This window comes from Pristiophorus japonicus, chromosome 9 (genome assembly GCF_044704955.1).
Source record: "Pristiophorus japonicus isolate sPriJap1 chromosome 9, sPriJap1.hap1, whole genome shotgun sequence".
NCBI classification, from domain to species: Eukaryota; Metazoa; Chordata; class Chondrichthyes; family Pristiophoridae; genus Pristiophorus; species Pristiophorus japonicus.
In genome coordinates, this window is record NC_091985.1 from 176,291,324 (window position 1) to 176,314,865 (window position 23,542).

Sequence of the window (23,542 nt, forward strand, 5' to 3'; positions counted from 1 at the left end):
AAGTGGCCCTAGAAATAGTGGATGCATTGGTGATCATTTTCCAACAGTTTATCGACTCTGGGTCAGTTCCTATGGATTGGAGGGTAGCTAATGTAACACCACTTTTTAAAAAAGGAGGGAAATCGAAAACGGGTAATTATAGATCGGTTAGCCTGACATCAGTAGTGGAGAAAATGTTGGAATCAATTATTAAAGATGAAATAGCAGAGCATTTGGAAAGCAGTGACAGGATCGGTCCAAGTCAGCATGGATTTATGAAAGGGAAATCATGCTTGACAAACTTCTGGAATTTTTTGAGGATGTGACTAGTAGAGTGGACAAGGGAGAACCAGTGGAAGCCATGTATTTGGACTTTCAAAAGGCTTTTGACAAGGTCCCACACAAGAGATTCGTGTGCAAAATGAAAGCACATGGTATTGGGGGTAATGTACTGACGTGGATAGAGAACTGGTTGGTAGACAGGAAGCAGAGAGTCGGGATAAATGGGTCCTTTTTAGAATGGCAGGCAATGACTAGTGGGGTGCTGCAGGGCTCAGTGCTGAGACCCCAGCTATTTAAATGTACATCAATGATTTAGATGAAGGAATTAAGTATAATATCTCCAAGTTTGCAGATGACACTAAGCTGGGTGCGATGTGAGTTGTGAGGAGGACGCTAAGAGGCTGCAGGGTGACTTGGACAGGTTAGGTGAGTGGGCAAATGCAGATGCAGTATAATGTGGATAAATGTGAGATTATCCACTTTGGTGGCAAAAACACGAAGGCAGTATATTATCTGAATGGCGGCAGATTAGGAAAAGGGGAGCTGCAATGAGACCTGGGTGTCATGGTACATCAGTCATTGAAAGTTGGCATGCAGGTACAGCAGGCAGTAAAGAATGAAAATGGTATGTTGGCCTTCATAGCTAGGGGATTTGAGTATAGGAGCAGGGAGGTCTTACTGCAGTTGTACAGGGCCTTGGTGAGGCCTCACCTGAAATACTGTGTTCAGTTTTGGTCTCCTAATTTGAGGAAGGACATCGCTATTGAGAGAGTGCAGCGAAGGTTCACCAGGCTGATTCCGGGGATGGCAGGACTGACATATGAGGAGAAACTGGATCAACTGGGCCTGTATTCACTGGAGTTCAGAAGGATTAAAGGGGATCTCATAGAAACATATAAAATTCTGACGGGACTGGACAGGTTAGATGCAGGAAGAATGTTCCCGATATTGGGGAAGTCCAAAACCAGGGGACACAGTCTAAGGATAAGGGTAAGCCATTTAATATTGAGATGAGGAGAAACTTCTTCACTCAGAGAGTTGTTAACCTGTGGATATATTCAAGAGGGAGTTAGATATGGCACTTATGGCTAAAGGCATCAAGGAGTATGGAGAGAAAGCAGGAAAGGGGTACTGAGGTTAATGATCAGCCATGATCTTATTGAATGGTGGTGCAGACTCGAAGGGCCGAATGGCCCAGTCCTGCACCTATTTTCTATGTTTCTATGTTTCCAAGCATCGACCCGCATCCAGAGATGGGCACTCACGTTGTCCGCATACAACTATGCCATCCGTCACAGGCGAGGCACAGAAAACTGCGCCAATGCTCTCAATAGACTGCCATTGCCCACCACGGATGTGGAAATGGCGCAGCCCGCAGATCTAGCCATGGTTATGGAAGCATTTGAGAGTGAGCAATCACCTGTCACTGCCTGGCAGATCAATACCTGGACAAGCCAGGACCCCTTATTATCTCTAGTCAAAAGCTGTGTGCTTCACGGGAGCTGGTCCAGTGTCCCAGTGGAAATGCAGAAAGAGATAAAGTCGTTCCAGCGGTGCAAAGGTGAAATGCCTGAAGAGGGACCCTGCCTTCTGTGGGGCTATCGAGTAGTGGTCCCCAAGAAGGGCAGAGACACCTTCATCAATGGCCTCCACAATACCCACCCAGGCATCGTAATGATGAAAGCGATAGCCAGATCGCACATGTGGTGGCCTGGTATCGATGCGGACTTAGAATCCTGCATTCACAGATGTAATACATGCTCGCAGTTAAGCAATGTACCGCTAAATTTATGGTCTTGGCCCTCCAAACAGTGGTCTAGGGTACACGTCGACTATGCAGGCCCGTTCTTAGCTAAAATGTTCATTGTGGTTGTAGACGCATACTCCAAGTGGATTGAAAGTGAGTTAATGTCGTCTAGCACGTCTGCTGCCACTACTGAAAGCCTGCGGGCCATGTTTTCCACACACGGCCTACCCGATGTCCTGGTGAGCGACATACTTGTTGGTAGAACAGGGAAACACTCATCAAGGACACCGAGGCAGTCAGGGCCCGCTGGAAGGAACACTTTGAAGATCTCCTCAATCGAGACTCTGCCTTTGACTCGAGTGTTCTCGACTCCATTCTGCAGCATGCTCAGAGACGTGGACCATGTACAGTAGACACCTCAAGTCTCTGGAGAAATACCACCAGCGATGTCTCCGCAAGATCCTACAAATCCCCTGGGAGGACAGATGCACAAACCTTGTCCAGGCCAACATCCCCAGCATTGAAGCACTGACCACACTTGATCAGCTCCGCTGGGCAGGCCACATAGTTCGCCTGCCAGACATGAGACTCCCAAAGCAAGCGCTCTACTTGGAACTCGTCCACGGCAAACGAGCCAAAGGCGGGCAGAGGAAACATTACAAGGACACGCTCAAAACCTCCCTGATAAAGTGCGACATCCCCACTGACACCTGGGAGTCCCTGGCCATAGACCGCCCTAAGTGGTGGAAGTGCATTCAGGAGGGCGCTGAGCTCCTCGAGTCTCATCGCCGAGAGCATGCAGAAATCAATCACAGGCAGCGGAAGGAGCGTGCGGCAAACCAGGCTCCCTGCCCACCCTTTCCCTCAATGATTATCTGTCCCACCTGTGACAGGGACTGTGGTTCTTGTACTGGACTGTCCAGTCACCTAAGAACTCATGCTAAGAGTGGAAGCAAGTCTTTCTCGATCCTGAGGGACTGCCTATGATGACGATGACCCGATGTCCTGGTGAGTGACAACGGGCCATGTTTAACCAGTGCTGAGTTCAAAGAATTCATGACCCGTAACAGGATCAAACATGTCACATCTGCGCCGTTCAAACCAGCGTCCAATGGTCAGGCAGAGAGAGCAGTGCAAACCATCAACCAAGGCTTGAAGAGGGTAACTGAAGGCTCACTGCAGACTCGCGTATCCCGAATCTTGCTGAGCTACCGCACGGGACCCTACTCACTCACTGGGGTCCCACCTGCTGAAATGCTCATGAAAAGAGCACTTAAGACAAGGCTCTCGTTAGTTCACCCTGATCTACATGAACAGTATAGATCAGGTGGCTTCAACAAAGTACATATGCAAATATATCATACGAGATTGAAATCAGTGATCCTGTATTTGAATTAAATTATGGACAAAGTCCCAAGTGGCTTCCCAATACTTTCGTGGCCAAAGAGGGGAGCAGGGTGTTTTGGGTCAAACTTTCAAATGGACTCATTTAACGGAAACACTTGGACTAAACCAAACTCAGATTCACGGACTATCCTGAGCAACCCACCTTGGACCCTACCTTTTTTGATCCCCCAACAATCACACCAGTGGAAACCTGCACCACGGTTAACTACGAAGCAGAACCCAGCTGCACAGCAGCCCAGCGAGGGCCGAACAAATGATTCAACAACACCAGCTTTCACACCAAGACGATCAACCAGGGCAAGAAGGGCCTCAGATCAATTCATATTGTAAATAATTACACTATTGACTTTGGGGGGGAGAGTGTTGTTATATATGTATACTTGTATTTACTCTGTGCAGCCAACAGAGGGCTCATCCCCTGGAGTTCCAAGGGATCCCATAATCTCTTGGGTGCACAGGTATTTAAGGAGGCTTCACAGGTTGGAGAGGCACTCTGGAGACCTGCAATAAAAGACTAAGGTCACACTTTACTTTGAGCTCACAGTGTTGAGTCTGACTCTTTCTCCATACACAACAGAAAGGATCTTAGCTCGGAAGATCAGGAAGTAGAATCAGTATGGGCGGAGATAAGAAATAACATTGTTCAGAAAATACTGCTGGGAGTAGTTTATAGGCCAGAGGCTGAACTCCAGGACATAGTCGATGTATTCACTGAGGCGTACGAAAGCATGGGCCTTACGCTAAACATCCATAAGACAAAGGTCCTCCACCAGCTTGTCCTTGCCACATAGCACTGCCCCCAGTCATCAAGATCCATGGCGCGGCCCTGGACACCGTGGACCACTTCCCATATCTCGGGAACCTCCTATCAACAAGAGCAGGCATCGACGACGAGATCCAACACCACATCCAGTGCGCCAGTGCAGCCTTTGGCCACCTGAGGAAAAGAGTATTTGAAGACCAAGCTCTCAAAACTGTCACCAAGCTCATGGTCTACAGGGCCGTAGTAATACCCACCCTCCTGTATGGTTCAGAGACATGGACCATGTACAGCAGACACCCCAAGTTGCTGCAGAAATATCACCAACGATGTCTTCGCAAGATCCTACAAATCCCCTGGGACAGATGCACCAACATCAGCGTCCTCATTCAGGCCAACGTCCCCAGCTTTGAAGCACTGACCACACTCTATCAGCTTCACTGTGCAGGCCACATAGTTCGCATGCCGGACACGAGACTCCCAAAGCAAGTGCTCTATTCGGAGCTCCTTCACGGCAAACGAGCCAAAGGTGGGCAGCGGAAATGCTACAAGGACATCCTCAAAGCTTCCCTGATAAAGTGCGACATTCCCACTGACACCTGGAAGTCCCTGGCCCAAGACCGCCCTAAATGGAGGAAGTGCATCTGAGATGAAACTGAGCACCTCGAGTCTCATCGCCGAGAGCATGCAGAAACCAAGCGCAGGTAGTGGAAGGAGCGTGCGGCAAACCAGTCCCACCCACCCCTCCCCTCAACGACTATCTGTCCCACCTGTGACAGAGTCTGTGGTTCTCATATTGAACTGTTCAGTCACCTTAAAACTGACTTCAGGAGTGGAAGCAAGTCTTCCTCGATTCTGAGGGACTGCCTATGATGATGATGATGAACAGTAGCTATACCGTTCGACAAGAGTATTAATCAAAAAAATAATGGGAGCTTGTAACAAAGGTAATGCAATAATTGTGGGAGACTTTAATCTTCATTTAGACTGGGCAAATCAAATTGGCAAAAGTCATCTGGACGATGAGTTAATGGAATGCATTTGAGACAGTTTCATAAAATACAAAAAATAGGATCAGGAGTTGGCCATTCGGCCCCTCGAGCCTGCTCCGCCATTCAGTGAGATCATGGCTAATCTTCTTCCTCAACTCCACCTTCCCGCACTATCCCCATAACCCCTTGATTCCCTTAATATCCAAAAATCAATTGATCTCTGTCTTGAATAGAGAAGACAGTGGACTGCTCAGGGACCTTGGCGAGAAAGAGACTTACTGATGGGGGACAGGGTTTATGAGGATACATAGATTCCAGGTGACTTTTTAAGAAGGGGTTGGTGACAGCGTCAGAAAGAAGAAAAAAGACACATTTATAAAGTGCCTGTCATAACCACTGACATCTCAAAGTGCTTTACAGTCAATGAAGTACTTTGGGAGTGTAGTCACTGTTGTAATGTGGGAAACACAGCAGCCAACTTGCGCACAGCAATCCCCCACAAACAGCAATGTGATAATGACCAGATAATCTGCTATTGACTGAGGGATAAATATTGGCCAGGACACTGGGGATAACTCCCCTGCTCTTCATCAAAATAGTGCCATGGGATCTTTTATATCCACCTGAGGGGGCAGACAGGGCCTCGGTTTAACGTCTCATCTGAAAGACGGCACTCCCTCAGCACTGCACCAGGAGTGTCAGCCTGGATTTTTGTGCCCCAGTCCCTGGAGTGGGACTTGAACCCACAACCTTCTGACTCAGAGGCGAGAGTGCTACCCACTGAGCCACAGCTGACACTATTATTCATTTTTTTAAAGAGTTGATTGTGATAGCAATAGTAGTTTTGAAATAGAGTCTTTTCCATATATCTACTAATCTGTGGGGAAGAACATTCTTCTAATTACCGTTCTAGTTTGAACGGTATAATTTTTGAGCTTGCATTGCGCAGCTCTGTTGTATTCTAAGCTAAGCGACCTGCCGCCGTCTGGATGGTCCAGAGTTATCCTCAGCCTTTTAATGATCATATCCCCATCCCCATCGGGACTCTGACATGCTTTTACTCAAATATATACATCTCTGAATGAACAGCATCTTTGCGATATTCCGTGTGATGCTCCTCTCGCGGAGCAAATACGTTTGTGGCAACTTGCTACGCGGCAGGAAACAGGAGTCTCTCTGTCAGTACGTGATGTAAAGGCAATTAAAGGTAGGTCCCACTCTATTTTGAGTAAAGTGAGCTCTGGTGCAAGCTCTGTTTACTCATCACAGGGGAGATTTCGAAGTTGTGACCACAAGCCACTCGCCAAGCTATACAAGTATATTTTCCTTTCTGTGGATCAACAGACCTCTCTGCCCAGCGGGCGAAGACTGCTGATTCTATGCACACACAGAACCTCCATCCAGATAGAGCTGTGTTGTCCTTTCCATACTTTGGCCCCGGAGATCCGAGGTAAAATCAACTAAAATAACTCCGCTCCCCAAACATTAACTTTGTTATTTCATTCACAGTGTTGGAAGAAATTTTCAACACGACAGCATCGTGTTCTGAGTTAATCATTGACGCAGAGTTCTCAGTGACTCAGTAATTCAAATAAACAGGTCGGGGGTACAAAACAAAAGGACCCGCTCAGTGTGATAAAAGGATCCCTAAGGAAGCATGGATGAGAAAAGGCCATTTGGCCCATCAAACCTGCTCCGTGCACAGACCCAGTCTAATCGACCGAAGTACTGACTCCAAACCACCCACTTATTCTGAAGAAAAAGTTGTACTGTTTATCCGTGTAATAGAGCTTCCCCCTAGTGGACGTACTGCAACTACTGATATAAATAATAAAGGATCATAAGAACATAAGAAATAGGAGCCATAAGAAATACGGCCCCTCGAGCCTGCTCCGCCATTTAATAAGATCATGGCTGATCTGATCATGGACTCAGCTCCACTTCCCTGCCCGCTCCCCATAACCCCTTATCCCCTTATCGTTTAAGAAACTGTCTATTTCTGTCTTAAATTTATTCAATATCCCAGCTTCCACAGCTCTCTGAGGCAGCGAATTCCACAGATTTACAACCCTCTGAGAGAAGAAATTTCTCCTCATCTCTGTTTTAAATGGACCGCCCCTTATTCTAAGATCATGCCCTCTCGTTCTAGTCTCCCCTATTAGCGGAAACATCTTCTCTGCATCGACCTTGTCAAACCCCCTCATAATCTTATATGTTTTGATAAGATCACCTCGCATTCTTCTGAATTCCAATGAGTAGAGGCCCAACCTACTCAACCTTTCCTCATAAGTCAAACCCCTCATCCCCAGAATCAAACAAGTGAACCTTCTCTGAACTGCCTCCAAAGCAAGTATATCCTTTTGTAAATATGGAAACCAAAACTGCACGCAGTATTCCAGGTGTGGCCTCACCAATACCTTATATAGCTGATGCAAGACGTCCCTGCTTTTATACTCCATTCCGATTGCAATAAAGGCCAAGATACCATTTGCCTTCCTGATCACTTGCTGTACCTGCATACTATCCTTTTGTGTTTCATGCACAAGGACCCCCAGGTCCCACTGTTCTGCAGCACTTTGTAATCTTTCTTCATTTAAATAATAACTTGCTCTTTGATTTTTTTCTGCTAAACTGCATGACCTCATATTTTCTGAGGTTATACTCAATCTGCCAAATTTTTTCCCACTCAATTGACCTGTCTATGTCCTTTTGCAGAGTTTTTGTGTCCTCCTCACACATTGCTTTTCCTCCCATCTTTGTATCATAGCAAACTTGGCTATGTTACATTCAGTCCCTTCTTCCAAGTCGTTAATATAGATTATAAATAGTTGGGGTCCCAGCACTGATCCCTGCGGCACCCCATTAGTTACTGGTTGCCAACCAGAGAATGAACCATTTATCCTGACTCTCTGTCCACTGTTAGTTAGCCAAGCCTCTAACCATGCCAATATATTACCCCCAACCTCATGAACTTTTATCTTGTGCAGTAACCTTTTATGTGGCACCTCGTCAAATGCCTTCTTGAATTCCATATACACCACATCCACTGGTTCCCCTTTATCCACCCTATTCATTACATCCTCAAAGAATTCCAACAAATTTGTCAAACATGACTTCCCCTTCATAAATCCATGCTGACTCTGCCTGACCAATTTTTGCTTTTCCAAATGTCCTGCTACTGCTTCTTTAATAATGGACTCCAACATTTTCCCAACCACAGATGTTAGGCTAACTGGTCTATAGTTTCCTGCTTTTTGTCTGCTTCCTTTTTTAAATAGTTCCAGTTTTCCAATCTGCTGGGACCTCCCCAGAATCCAGGGAATTTTGGTAAATGTGGCAAGGTCACATGATGACAGGTTCTGTGGTGAGAACCATCTTGTGTAGTGTGTGCTGTGTTGGTGATGTAAGAATATCACAACCCTGGATATTTGGAGTGGAACACGCTGGGAGATTCACTACAGCGCGTACACTCAGATTGAAGCTTGCTGGGAATTGGAGACACAGGTGTAATTATTAACTTTCTTCAGCTGAAGGCCTAATAGCTCTGGGGAGAATATCAACCCAAACCCCAGGCTTTCCAGAGACTCAGAGGGCAATGAATAAAAAACATTACTCAAAGACACAAGAGACAATGTTGTTATGTCATTTTTATGTTTTTATAACTTGTTTTCCATTCTTGCTATGTAGGTGTGCTGGCAAGGCCGGCATTTATTGCCCTTGAGAAGGTGGTGGTGAACCGCTTTCTTGAACCTCTGCAGTCCGTGTGGTGAAGGTGCTGTTAGCAACATCAGCAAACGCAGTTCCATTAGAATACTGCATTTGCTCAGCATTTTAAATAGATAACAGCTGTAGATAGATATATGCGATTATATCACAGTTTGGGCAGTCAAGTATTCTAATACTAAGGGAACTGAGTTTTCGTGATTAAAAAAAGAAAGACTTGCATTTATATAGTGCCTTTCACAACCACCGGATGTCTCATAGCACTTTACAGCCAATGAGGGATAAATATTGCAAGACATCAGGGATAACTCTCCTGCTCTTCTTCCAAATACTGCCTGGGATCTTTTACATCCACCTGAGAGAGTAAACAGAGTCTCAGTTTAACATCTCATCTGAAAGACAGCACCATACTCCCACAGCACTGCAGTGTGTAGGGGAGGATGAAAACCCCCTCATTTTACCCAGAAGGAAAAGGGCTGTGGGATCAGTCTGTGCTGTGAATTGAAACCGATGGAAGGAAAACTTTGGGACACAAATGGAGACCCTCCCCAGTGTTTGGACTCATAGGAAAGGGAATTTAATTTGGAACTATCTACCAGAAAGTTTGAAATCCTAAAGTGCACATGGAAGAAACTATGAACTTTAATCGAATTTGGGATTTTTTTAAAGGTCTGCAAGAAAAGGGGTGGAGTCAATATCAAAAGGGCCAGTTTGGACATTGGAACTAATCAAATTGTCTGGGAACTGTATACCCTCGAAACTTGCCCCTTGAAAACATTAGCATTTAAACAATGCCACATACATATTCCAACACCTTTTCCATCAGGCATAGAAATATCTGGCTCAGGCCAGACTAGCACAATGGCTACAGGAGGCCAATGCAATCAACACCCACTCAAACCTTGAGTAGGTTAAGATCAGTGGGGAAAAAACCTAAAAACCTCAAACTGCTGCATTTTTCAAAATCAAAAGTCCACCAATGAGAAGAATCGACTTCAGCAGGAGAGGCGGACTGGATAATCTGGCTATAAAAAAGGGGTTTCTGACGTAGTGAAGAAGACGAGTGATGATTTTCCCTGCCCTCGTGATTCAACAACCACAACCACAGGCCTCTCGACACTGAAGGAAAACCAGTGTCCGAAACCACCAAAGATAGAAGAAACAAACCACCAGACTGCGGAAGGCACAGTAGTGAGTATAACCTCTGGTCCCCAGAACTCCCAACTCAGTTAGGCCAGGAAAGGTGGGATGTTGGGCATTGTACTGCTAAACTGGTGTAAAGATTTTCGTTGTGTCCGTTTAGTGGGATTTAGGGGGATTGTTTTGTTGGTGTATTGCTGTTTGTTGAGTTACACCTTGCCAAATAAATTGGAAGCCTAAAGTTCCTCTTGGAATCACCTTGTCTCAGTTCTATTGTATTACATCTCCTGATCGTGAGTCTTATGTCAGAACCGTGTAAGGGAAGCTAGGAGCGCCTCGAAAACGCTCAACTGTGTGTCACAGGCTAGGGAAGAAGGGGTTAGGAGTGTTTGACACTCACAGGTGCCTCACAGGCTAGGCATAAGCTGTGGGGACGCACGAGTCTCAAAACCCCCTTCATAAGCTGTGGACACAGTCTCTCCAGGGGTGCTCTTGCAGCACTCAGGGTACCTCACAGGCCAGGCATAAGCTGTGAGGGCAGAAGCCCAGAGAGAGAGACACCCAAGGCACAACAACAACCCTGTGAAAACCCCTTACAGAACATGGCGACCACGAAGGGACTTAAGCAAACAGGAGATGTTAATATAACAGATGAGGTGATAAGAGAGGAAACTAAAATGGAGGAGAGAATTTCCTCATACATTTTTGGCAAGGTGAACCTCACCAAACCTTGGGTACAAGCCCTCACTCGGGCAGAGCGCCCAGTGGATGCTGCTGCCCAGTGGACAGCAGGGAAGGACCACAACCACAAGGTGGAAAAGGCCATCTGGCTTATCTGCTTCACCTGCCAAGTCCGAAAGCTCGATCAGCGGGTGAAGGACTTGGAACAGAGTCTTCAGAAATCAGAGGAGCTCTCTGCTATCCGGGTCGTGGTTGGGGACAACCTGCTGGCCAAATTAGCTGGGGAGCAGCAAAGGAACCGGCAATTGGAGGAGACCTTCCGAAATAGCCGGGACTATCTTCAGTGTCAGGTCACTTAGGCCAAGGGTAGTGAGGGGTCCCTCCGGGAACAGAATTCTCGGCACACCCAGAAAATTTGGGAACTGGAGAATAAATTAAAAGACGTACAGGCAGCCTATAAAGTGGCTAGTAGCAGTGAGTTTGCAGATCACGGTCCCTGCCAGGAGAGGATTAAAACTCTCACCCACGCTCTATCCCAGGCAAAGGGGATGGTCGCCCTGATAGGACCCGGAGGGTCCACAGGGGACAAAGGAGAGTATTGGGGGGTAGAGGAGAATCTAAAGGCAAGAGACGCCCGACCACCTCCTGAGACACCGGTGGTTTGTCCGGTGGGGTACCAGGAGGGGCGGGGCACGCAGGTAGTAGCATTCCCAGGGCTGGGGGCAGGACCAATGTGTCCCGCTCGGCAGCAGGGATGTGAGGCTCCAGCCGAGGGTCAGTTAAAGGCTGGATCAGGCGACCAGGCACTGTCTGCTGCACCGGGTATGGTGGGACAGCCGGAGGTAGAGGGACCAGCGCAGAAAGATCCTGAACCAGGGCGGATGTGCCCGGTCAGGCAGCGCAAATACGGTCCTCCACAGGGAGGTGGCCAAGGTCGGGGAGCGCTGGAGAGCGACTTTATTATTCCCCATGGAGTTCAATCACTCACGGCCATGGTGGCCCATTTGGCCACACTCACTCGCAGCGGGGACCCGTCTATCCACTTCATGGAGGTGATGCAGGCAGGGGAAATTAATGGGTGCGACGAGGAAGAGACAGCCAAGCTGCTGCTCTTCTCTCTGGACAGCAAATTGTACCAGGCCCTACCGGCAGAATGCCGGAGGGGACAGCGTACATTTACTGAGGTTCAGAGGGCCGTCCTTGAGGCTATGGGCTTCGATGACGGCAGTCCTTTCGAACGGGTCGAAAGGACAAGGCAGCTCGCAGGGGAAACCCTGCAGGCGTTTGCGGACAGGCTGTGGGTGGTATACCATGCAGCCTGTGGGGAGCTCCTCGACCGGGCGAATCTTTCCGCGGTACAGACTGGCCGCTGGCTGAGGATGTTGGTGGCAAACTGCTTGCCCCGGCTCAAGACCAGGGCAGAACTGTGGTTCGATTCCCGGGACCCCAACCTCACCGAGGAAGCAGTGGTCAGGCAACTGGCACTGGTCCAACGGAATGGAGGAGGGGAGGAGGAGAAAACCTCCAAAGGTCGGGTAAATGAGGTAAAACCCAACCCGATTCCCAAAAGGGAATGGCACCAGGAGGGTGGCCGCTCGTCTGATGAGGAGGGAGTGTGCTCCGGGTGCGGGAAAGCTGGGCATTTTAAAAGGGATTGCAGGAGCCCAGTAAAGAGATATGGGGGGAGAAGTCCTTCAGGAGCCGCCCAGAGTGGGGGAAGTGGAGTGAGCTCCTCACTATCCCTTGACCAGATAGTAGCTGCAGTGAGGACAGTGCTGGAGGGGACTGGGAAGGTAGCCATGGCAACAGGCAGGGAAGCACCAGCAACCCTGCCAGTACAGAGGCCGTGACTAGCCCAGACCCAGCCTGCATACCTGTGCCCACTAGAATACGACCCCTGGGGACGACCCTGGGTCAAGATGGAGGTTGAGGGTGTATTGGGTACCTACCTTTTGGACACTGGTGCTTCCAGCACGATAGTCCATTCGGAGGACCCCGCAACTCTATCAAACGGGGTGCCGTATCAACTAGTTGGGTTCACAGGTAATGAGAAGGCTGGGTTTTTCTCAGTCCCGCTTGCAGTTCGTTTAGGAGCACTCCAAACACAATGGAAGTGCGTCCTGATGAACTGGGAGCAGGTGGGAAAAGGGATTTTGGGTGCTGATTTTATCATCGCTCGCCAGATCCTAGTAGACTTGAGGAATCACTGTCTATGGGGCACAGTGGGCACGGGAGCAGAGGGAGAAGTCATGGTTATTGATAAGAAACAGGGAAAAGGGACTCTGTGTACAATGAAGCCAAAAGGGGGTTACGACCTGGAGGTTCTGGTCTGTAACACCCCGGCCGAGTACTGGGCCTATGTGCAAGCAAATCTTGCAGCATTTGCCACCCATAAACACGACTGTGGGAGAGTCACAGGAGTGGAGGTTCGAATAGATGGGGATCCCATGTCGCGCCCGCAAAAGCAATATGGCTTTCCCCGAGAGGCAGAAGCAGACTTGGAGACAGCGTTAAGCTCGCTTGTCGAACAGGGTGTTTTGAGACCCGTAGCCACCCATGTCAACTCCCCGCTTTGGCCGGTTAGGAAACCGGATAATTCTTGGAGGGCTACGGTGGATTATAGGGTGCTCAATAAAAACATCCCAGCTTGTGCCCCCACAGTAGCGGCGGTTGTGGATCTGATCGGGGAAATCCCTGCATCCGCAACATTCACAGTGTTGGACATATCCAACGGGTTCTGGTCTATCCCTGTACGGAGGGAAGACCAGGACAAGTTTGCCTTCACCTTCCGGGAACAGCAGTATACATGGAGCTGCCTCCCACAGGGCTTTCATAATAGTCCCAGCATCTTTCACCAATGCATGGCGAACTGCTTAAAAGGCTTCAGCCAGCCACACCAGCTGGTCCAGTATGTGGACAACCTGTTGTTGTTGACAGACAGCAGTGAGGAACATGGTCCACTGCTGGCCGAACTGCTGGTATTACTGAAGGAAGGGGGTTTTAAAGTTAACCCCAAGAAAGCCCAGATAGGTCTAGGAGAGGTAAAATTCCTGGGCCTGACGATAAGGGCAGGAGAAAGGGCCATTGATGAGGCTAGAAGAAAGGCAGTGCAGGAACTCCCTGTCCCTAGGGATGTGTCGGGGGTAAGGTCTTTCCTGGGAATCACTGGCTACTGTAGGGACTTCATCGAGGACTGTGCAGCCACTGCCGTCCCTCTGCTCAGACTCCTACATAAGGGGGTCGAGTGGGAATGGGACGAGGGCTGTGAGGCAGCATTTGTCCGTCTTAAGAGAGACCTGCAGGTAGCACCAGCCCTAGGGGCAATTGATGGGGGTGAGGAATTCTTCCTGGAGGTGGCAGCCAGTGGCGACAGCTTAAGTGTAGTGTTGCTCCAGGAGCGAAACGGTCAGCTGAGACCAGTGGTGTACTCCTCCAGGGTCCTCACGGAGGTAGAAAAGGGATACTCCAATTGTGAGAGGCACTTGCTTGCCATCCACTGGGCAGTAAAGAGAGCTCAGATCTTTACCGGAATATCCCCCATTATACTCCTCACCCATCATACCCCGACGCAGATGCTGTTGGACGGGAGGATTAAGGACGGGACAGTGAGCAGTGCTAGAATCACTCGCTGGACCCTCCTCCTCTCCCAAATGACTTTAAAGGTCAAGGGCCTCTGCGAGCCCAGGCTCGCAGCAAATTTAATCTATCCAGGGCAGCCGCATCGATGCTCTGTGGAGGGAGTATGGGACATTAACTTTGGATTTCGGGCAGGGATACACCCCACAGGCCGCGAGATCTATGTTGATGGCTCCAGTTCAGTGTCCGCGGGTACAAGACTCACGCGCTGCGGAGTTTGGGATCCCAAGGCAGGAATTCCCATGCACCCTGAGCGCCCAGCAGGAGGAACTCTCGGCGGTGATGTATGTGGTCACACACCCCGAGGAATTCCCTACCCCATACGCGATTTGCTCGGACAGTATGTTGACTTGCAATTGGTGTACAGAGTATCTGGCGATTTGGTCACGCCGGGGGTACACCTCTGCTGGTGGGAAGCCCCTTGTGACCAAACCACTGCTCGAAAAGATCGTGGCTGCAATGGGAGAAACCGGGGATGTATATATCCATAAGGTAAAGGCCCACTCCAAAACTGAGCCACGGGGGGAAGGTGACCAGAAGGCAGACCTGCTGGCAAGGGAAGGTGCTCGCACAGGTCACCCATGGGACCCATATGAGGCAGGCAGGATAGCAGCATCAAGAAGCAAGCCAGGGACACAAGGGAGCGTAGGGGCGGCTGCGGCCCCGGACCTTAAAGTAGTCCAGATGCAGGATCCGATCCTGAAGGCTGCCTTGGCTGCTATCAAAAGGGGGGAAAAGGCAGAGGGCCCATACAGTGCTGTAGATATTGCTGTGCGGGAAGGCATGTTGTTTAAAGGAGACAAATGGGTAGTGCCGCCACAACACCGGAGGGAATTCCTTCAGCTGGCCCATGAGGGTCCAGGTGCGGGACACCCTGGGCCAGAATCTACCTGGCAACGGGTAGAAAAGGCAGGGTGGTGGCCAGACCTCCGGGAAGACGTCCGCAACTTCTGTGCGGGATGTCTGGTTTGTGCTGCAAACAACCCAGACCCTCAGAAAAGGAAGGTGTCTATGGGACACGTCAGGCGGGTAGAGGGACCGTGGCAGTCGATCCAGATCGACTACATCGGACCCCTACCGGCCGCCCAGGGAGGTTATAAATACTGCCTTGTCCTGGTGGATGTGTTTTCCAAGTGGGTGGAAGCCTTCCCTTGCCGAACAGCTACTGCGGTGGGGACTGCAAAAATCCTGGTGAGGGAGGTGTTCTCTCGGTGGGGTCTACCTCAAATCGTGGAGTCCGACCGAGGAAGCCACTTCACCGGCCAGGTGATGCAGGCCACCCTAAAGGTGCTGGGGATAAGAGCCAAATGGCATGTCACTTACAACCCTCAGTCCTCAGGCCCCGTAGAACACCTGAACCGGACCCTAAAGGAAAGGCTGCGCAAGGAGACGGGAGACTCACCAAACAAGTGGGTGGAGGTCTTACCGTTGGTCCTCATGGGTATCCGGGCCAGTCAGTCAAAGAGCACAGGGTACTCACCCCATGAGCTGATGACGGGCCGGATCATGAGAACCCCAGTGCATGTGTTGGTGCCGGTTCTCACCGAAGGGCAGCTCCGAGAGGTGAACCGGGACCGGTTTGTCAGGAACCTGTTTGAACACCTGAAACAGATTCACTGGCAGGCTGCTAGTAACATGGGCAGACAGCATCAGAGTAACCGATTGCTGCTAGAACCCAGCAAACACCACGAATGGGAGATAGGGGACCAGGTCATGGTGAGGAACTATGCTCGGGTCGGGGTTTTTGAAGCATTATATATGGGACCATACAGCATAGTCGACAAGGCTAGCCCTATGGTCTATGCGGTTCGATTGCCTCGCCGGGTGAAGTGGTATCACATTAATCAGTGTAAATTGTTTGACCCCAAAAGAGGTAACAAACAGAGGGGACGAGCAAGGGAAGGGAATCAGGCACTGGGGGAGGAACAGGCCCCGGTGGATTTGGAGGCTCCGGAGGAGGCAGCGGGCCCCGAAGCTCTACAGCCGGGGCTGGTTCACTGCTCCTGTAAGGCTATCCCACCACTGGGTAGAGGTTTCCAGCCCACTAACAGAAGTAGGGAGAAAGGCTCTACCATTAGCAAGGTCCAAGGGGAAGCTGAACCTCCCATGGTGGATCAGCTGGGGCTAGCCCAAGAGGTGGAGGAGATAGCATTGCAGCCCATAACGTGGGACTCTGCACCGACAGTAAGGAGGAGTGACAGAGTGCCTCAGCCCAGGGCACCGTGGTCCCCTGTTTATTTAGCTCCCCGCCCCAGACTGATACGGCGAAAGACAACAGGGAGGGTGCTCTGTTGCACTAGCAAGGGTCTCCCACCGATTATCCGGGGCTCAAGACGGCCTTGGAGGGCAGCACAAGACTCATTAAGGGGGACCATACGAGCCCCAGCGGAGGACATCCTGGTCCCCAGGGTACGGTCGGCCAAGTGGTCGACGACGCCTGTACAGTGACAGGATGTAGCCTGGCCACCCGGAGACGGGTGGCGGTGTGTATATTTTCCCTTCCTGTTTTGTTACTTTGTGTTGTGAGTATATGTGTTTAGGTAAGGCAGTGACGGTTGGGTACAGCATTTTTGTGTTTGGAACACGTTACGCGGGCCGAGCCTGGAGAGGTCTCTCAAGGCAAGGCCATGTTCTTCTTGCCTTCCAGATGTCAACACCTCCCTACTGGACGTTAGTGATGCTGGTATCGCTAAGGATCTGCACCGGGCACCGACGGGACACCGAGGACTCCCTAGTTTTCGGATGCTCCGGGGGCAGAGCGCCGATAGTGACCACAGGAGAAGGGACTCCGGCGGCGGATGGCCGGGTCACCTACTCCAACGAGGGGAAATGGCCTGGGTGGTTGGGATCGAACTCCACCAAGTACTCCAACCATAAGGACTTTACCTACGGAGAGGCCTCCGTCCCCTGCCCGGAGATCACTGTGGCCACTTCCAGAGTGAGAGTGACAGAAGGCAGGAAGGTATGCCTAACTTGCCAAGGGGACATAACTCTGGGACGGTGGTGGTGGCTCAGAAAGCTCAAGAGGGAAATGAGAGACCGGCACTCGGACTGGGAACGTCTGGATAATGATACCTACCGAACCATCATGGGGTCATTCGGCGGGGTAACGGTGTGCTGGGAGAAATGGTGGGCGTACGACCAAGGAATTTATTTGTGTATGTGGGGATCCACTCGCGTGTGTTCAGAGGGGGTCTCCATTGCTTTTTATAGGTGGTGGCAGGATGTCGGGGATGGGGTGGTATGGGATCGCAGCGGGGAGGCGTGTGTGACCCCCAATCCCCGGGTACCAGTAAATGCCACTGAACTTGTAGTTCGGGAAAGGAAGCCCCCACCCACGGCCAAGCCCACCATCCCACACGAGTGCCCGACAACAACCAGGGGGCCGGGGAATGGTTTAGTGTTGGTCCCTACCGAGAAACTATTTTATCAGGGGGTACACTGCACGGTGACATCAGTGGTGTTAAATCTGACAGAAGTCCGCCTACCTACGTGGTGTCCCCGGGAAACCGAGCTGTTATACCAGGCTCTGCTGCGGGAGATGTTCTGGAAGTTCTATGAACTGGACTTCGGGGATGTCAAAGTGACAGACTTGTATAAACAGTGGGATAGGGCCGAACCGGGCAGGCAGAAGCGTGGCACTTTAAATGACATTCTTACGGGGTTTAACACTCTCTCTTTCTTTCTCTTTCTCTCTATCTCGCTCTCTCCCTCTTTCTCTATCTTTCTCTCTCACTTCCCTTCCTCTCTTTTTCTCTCTTCCTCTCTGTCTTTCTCTTTCTCACTCTTTCTCAATCTCACTTTCTCTCTCTTTCTCTCTCTCTCTATTTCCCCCTCTCTCTCTCTTTCTCTCTCTTTCTCAGTATCTCTCACTCTCTCCCTCTTTCGATCTCTCTTTCTTTCTTTCTTTCTTTCTCTCCATCTCTTTCCATTTTTATCTCTATCACTCTCCCTCTCTCTCTCCCTCCCTCTCTTTCTTTCTATTTCTCTCTCTCCCTCTTTCTCTATCTTTCTCTCACACTTCCCTTGGCCTCTCTCTCTCTTTCTCTCTCTCTCTATTTCCCTCTCTCTTTCTCTCTCTCTTTTCTCCCTCTTTCTCTTTCTCGGTATCTCTCACTCTCCCCATTTCGCTCTCTCTCTCTTTCTTTCTTTCTCTCTCTTTCCCTTTTTATCTCTGTCTCTTTCTTGCTCTCTCTCTCTCTCTCGCTCTCTCTCTCTCTTTCTCTTGCTCTTTCTCTCTCTCTCGCTCTCTCCCTCTCTCTCTTGCTCTCTCATTCTCTCACTCTTTCTCTTTCTCTCTTGCTTTCTCTCTCTCTCTTTCTCTCTCACTCTCTCTTACTCTCTGCCTCTTTGTTTATCTCTCTCACCCTCTTTGTCTCCCTCTCTCTTTCTCTTTTTCTTTCTCTCTCTCTTTCTTTCCCTCTCTTTCACTTTTCATCTCTATCTCTCTTTCTTGCTCTCTATCTCTCTCCCTCTTTCTCTCTCTCTCGTTCTCTTTTTCTTTCTCTCTTTGCCTCTGTTTCTCTCTCTTTCATTCTTTCTCGCTCACTCTCTCTCTCTCTTTCTCTCCCTCTTTCTCTTTCTCGCTATCTCTCTCTCCCTCTCTCTCTCTCTCTCGCTCTCTTGATTTCTCTCTCTCTTTCTCTATTTCTCACTCTTTCTCTCCCATTCTCTCTCTCCCGCTCTCTTACTCTTTTTCTTTCTCTCTCTCTTTCTCTCTCATTCTCTTTCTCTCTCTCTATCTCTCATTTTCTCTCTCTCTTTCTCTCTATCTTTCTATCTCTCGTTTTCTCTCTTGATTTCTCTCTCTCTTTCTCTATCTCTCACTCTTTCTCTCCCATTTTCTCTCTCCTGCTTTCTCTCCCTCTCTCTTACTCTTTTTCTTTCTCTCTCTCTTTTGCTTTCTCTTTCTCTCTCTCTCTATTACTCTCTCTCTCTTTCTCTCTCTCTCTTTCTCACTCCTTCTCTCTCTTTCTCCTTCTTTGTCTCTCTTTCTCACTCTGTCAATCTTGCTCTTTCACTCTCTCTTTCTCTTCCTCTCTGTTATTCTCTTTCTCTCTCTCCATTTCCCCCTCTTTCTCTCTCTCTATTTCCCCCCTCTCTCTCTTTCTCTCTCTCTTTTCTCTCTCTTTCTCTTTCTCTGTACCTCTCTCTTTCTTTCCTTCCCTCTCTTTCCCTTTTTATCTCTGTCTCGCTTTCTTGCTCTATTTCTCTCTCTCTCTCTCTCTCTCTCTCTCTCTCTCCCTCTCTCTCTCTTTCTTTTGCTCTTTCTCTTTCTCTCTATCTCTCTCTCTCCCCCTCTCTATCTTGCTCTCTCATTCTCTCACTCTTTCTCTCTTGCTTTCTCCCTCTCTCTTTCTCTCTCTTTCTCTCTCTCTCTTTTACTCTCTGCCTCTCTGTTTATCTCTCTCTCCCTCTTTCTCTCTCTCTCTCCCTCCTCTCTCACTCTCTCTCTCTTTCTCTCTCCCCCATTCTCTCCCTCTCTCTTTTTCTCTCTCTTTTCTGTTTTTCTCTTTCTCTCTATCTCCCTCACCCTCTCAATCTCTCGCTGTCTCTCGCTCGCTCTTTCTCTCTCTTTGTCTCTCTCTTTATCTCCGTCGTTTTCTTTTTCTCTATCGCTCTCTTGCTCTCTCTTTATCTCTCCCTCTCTATTTCTCGCACTCCATTTTCTCTCTCTCTCTGTCGTCCTCTTTCTTTTTCTCTCTCTATTTCTCTTGCTCTCTCTTTCTCTCTCTTTCTCTCTATCCCACTCTCCCCCTCTTTCTCTATCTTTCTCTCTCACTTCCCTTGCTCTCTCTTTCTCTCTCTCTTTCTCTTTCTCTCTCTTTCACTCTCTGTGTGTGTCTCTCTCTCTCTCTCTCGCTCTTTCTCTTTCTTTTTCTTCCTCTCTGTCTTTCTCTTTCTCAGGCTTTCTCGATCTCACTTTCTCTCTCTCTCTCTCTCTCTATTTACCTCTCTCTCTCTTTCTCTCTCCCTTTTCTCTCTTTCTCTTTCTCGGTATCCCTCACTTTCTCCCTCTATCACTCTCTCTCTCTTTCTTTCTTTCCCTCTCTTTCCTTTTTTATCTCTATCTCTCTTTCTTGCTCTCTATCTCTCTCTCTCTCTCTCGCCCTCTCTTTCTCTCTCTCTCTCTCTCGGTCCCTCTTTCTCTCTCTCTTTCTCTCTCTCGCTCACTCTTTCTCTTTCTCTCTCTCTCTCCCTCTTTCTCTATCTTTCTCTCTCACTTCCCTTGCTCTCTCTTTCTCTCTCTTTTTCGCTTCATCTTTCGCTCCATCTCTCTCTCTCTCTCTCTCTCGCTCTTTCTCTTTTTTTTCTCTTTCTCTCTCTCTTCTCCCTCTTTATCTTTCTCTCCCAATTCCCTTGCTCTCTCTTTCTCTTTTTCTCTCTCTCTTTCTCTCCCTCTCTCGTTCTCCCTCTCTCACTTTCTCTCTCTTTCTCTCTCTTTGTCTCTCTCTCTCACTCTCTCTTTCTTTCTCTCTCTCTTTCTCTTCCTCTCTGTCTTTCTGTTACTCACTCTTTCCCGATCTCACTTTCTCTCTCTCTATTTCCCTCTCTCTCGCTCTTTCTCTCTCTCTTTTCTCTCTCTTTCTCTTTCTCGGTATCTCTCGCTCTCTCCCTCTTTCGCTATCTATCTTCTTCTTTCTTTCCCTCGCTTTCCCTTTTTATCTCTATCTCTCTTTCTTGCTCTCTATCTCTCTCCCTCTTTCTCTCTCTCTCTCATTCTCTTTTTCTTTCTCTCTCTTTCTCTCTCTTTCTCTCTCCCTCACTCTCTCTCTCTCTTTCTCTAACTCTTCCTCTTTCTCCCTATCTCTCTCTCCCTCTTTCTCTAACTCTCACTCTTTTGATTTCTCTCTCTCTTTCTATATCTCTCACGCTTTCTCTCCCATTCTCTCTTTCCCACTTTATCTCACTCTCTCTTACTCTTTTTCGTTCTATCTTTCTTTCTCTCTCTCTCTTTCTCTTCCTCTCTGTCTTTCTCTCTCTCACTAATTCGCTCTCTCTCTTTCTCTCTTTTTCTCTCTCACACTTTCTCTCTCTCTCTGTCTCTCTTTTTCTCTCTCTCTCTTTCTCTCTATCTCCCTCTCCCTCTTACTCTCTCTCTTTCTATTTCTTTCTCTCTCTTTCTCTCTTTATCGCTCACTCTCTGTTTCTTGCTCTCTATCTTTCACCTTCTCCCTTCCTCTCTCTCTTTTTCTCTCTTTCTCTTTCTCTCTCTTTCCCTCTTTCGCTTTCTCTCTCTCTCTTTCTCTCTCTCACTCTTTCTCTCTCTCACTTTCACTCTCTCTCTCTCTCTCTCTCTTTCTCTCTCTCTCTTTTCTCTCTCTTTCTGATTGTCTCTATCTCTCTCTCCCTCTCACTCTCTCTCTCTGTTTCTCACGCTCTCTCTCTCTCGCTCTCTCTTTCTCTCTCTCTTTTCCTTTCTCTCTATCTCTCTCTCTCCCTCTCTCTCTTTTGCTCTCTCATTCTCTTGCTTTCTCTTTCTCTTGCTTTCTCTCTCTCTCTTTCTCTCTCACTCTCTCTTACTCTCTGCCTCTCTGTTTCTTACTCTCTCCATCTTTCGCTCTCCCTCTTACTCTCTCCCTTTCTCTCTCTCTCTCGCCCCCTCTTTTTCTCCCCCTCTGTTCTCTTATTCTTTCTCTCTATCTTTCTCGCTCTCTTTCTCTCTTTCCCACTTTCTCTTTCTCTCTCTCCTTCTCCCTCCTTCTCCCTCTCTCTCCCACTCTCTCTCTCATTCTCTCTCTCTTTCTCTCCCATTCTCTCTCTCTCTCCTTCTCCCTCCTCTCCCTCTCGCTCGCACTCTCTGTCTCTCTTTCTCTCTCTCCCATTCTCTGTCTCTCTCTCTGTCTCTCTCTCTTTTTCTCTCTCTTTTTTGTCTTTCTCTTGCTCTCTATCTCTCTCACCCTCTCTCTCTCTCGCTGTCTCTCGCTCTCTCTTTCTCTCTCTCTTTCTTTCTCTTTCTCTCTATCTCGCTCTCTCCCTCTTTCTCTATCTTTCTCTCTCACTTCCCTTCCTCTCTTTTTCTCTCTTCGTCTCTGTCTTTCTCTTTCTCACTCTTTCTCAATCTCACTTTCTCTCTCTTTCTCTCTCTCTCTATTTCCCCCTCTCTCTCTCTTTCTCAGTATCTCTCACTCTCTCCCTCTTTCGATCTCTCTTTCTTTCTTTCTTTCTCTCCATCTCTTTCCATTTTTATCTCTATCACTCTCTCTCTCTCTCTCCTCCCTCTCTTTCTTTCTATTTCCCTCTCTCCCTCTTTCTCTATCTTTCTCTCACACTTCCCTTGGCCTCTCTCTCTCTTTCTCTCTCTCTCTATTTCCCTCTCTCTTTCCCTCACTCTTTTCTCCCTCTTTCTCTTTCTCGGTATCTCTCACTCTCCCCATTTCGCTCTCTCTCTCTTTCTTTCTTTCTCTCTCTTTCCCTTTTTATCTCTGTCTCTTTTTCTTGCTCTCTCTCTCTCTCTCGCTCTCTCTCTCTCTTTCTCTTGCTCTTTCTCTCTCTCTCTCTCTCTCTCTCTTGCTCTCTCATTCTCTCACTCTTTCTCTTTCTCTCTTGCTTTCTCTCTCTCTCTTTCTCTCTCACTCTCTCTTACTCTCTGCCTCTTTGTTTATCTCTCTCACCCTCTTTCTCTACCTCTCTCTTTCTCTTTTTCTTTCTCTCTCTCTTTCTTTCTTTCCCTCTCTTTCACTTTTCATCTCTATCTCTCTCCCTCTTTCTCTATCTCTCTCTCTCTTTCTCTTTTTCTTTCTCTCTTTGTCTCTGTTTCTCTCTCTTTCATTCTTTCTCGCTCACTCTCTCTCTCTCTTTCTCTCCCTCTTTCTCTTTCTCGCTATCTCTCTCTCCCTCTTTCTCTCTCTCTCTCGCTCTCTTGATTTCTCTCTCTCTTTCTCTATTTCTCACTCTTTCTCTCCCATTCTCTCTCTCCCGCTTTCTCTCCCGCTCTCTTACTCTTTTTCTTTCTCTCTCTCTTTCTCTCTCATTCTCTTTCTCTCTCTCTATCTCTCATTTTCTCTCTCTCTTTCTCTCTATCTTTCTATCTCTCGTTTTCTCTCTTGATTTCTCTCTCTCTTTCTCTATCTCTCACTCTTTCTCTCCCATTTTCTCTCTCCTGCTTTCTCTCCCTCTCTCTTACTCTTTTTCTTTCTCTCTCTCTTTTGCTTTCTCTTTCTCTCTCTCTCTCTATTACTCTCTCTCTTTCTC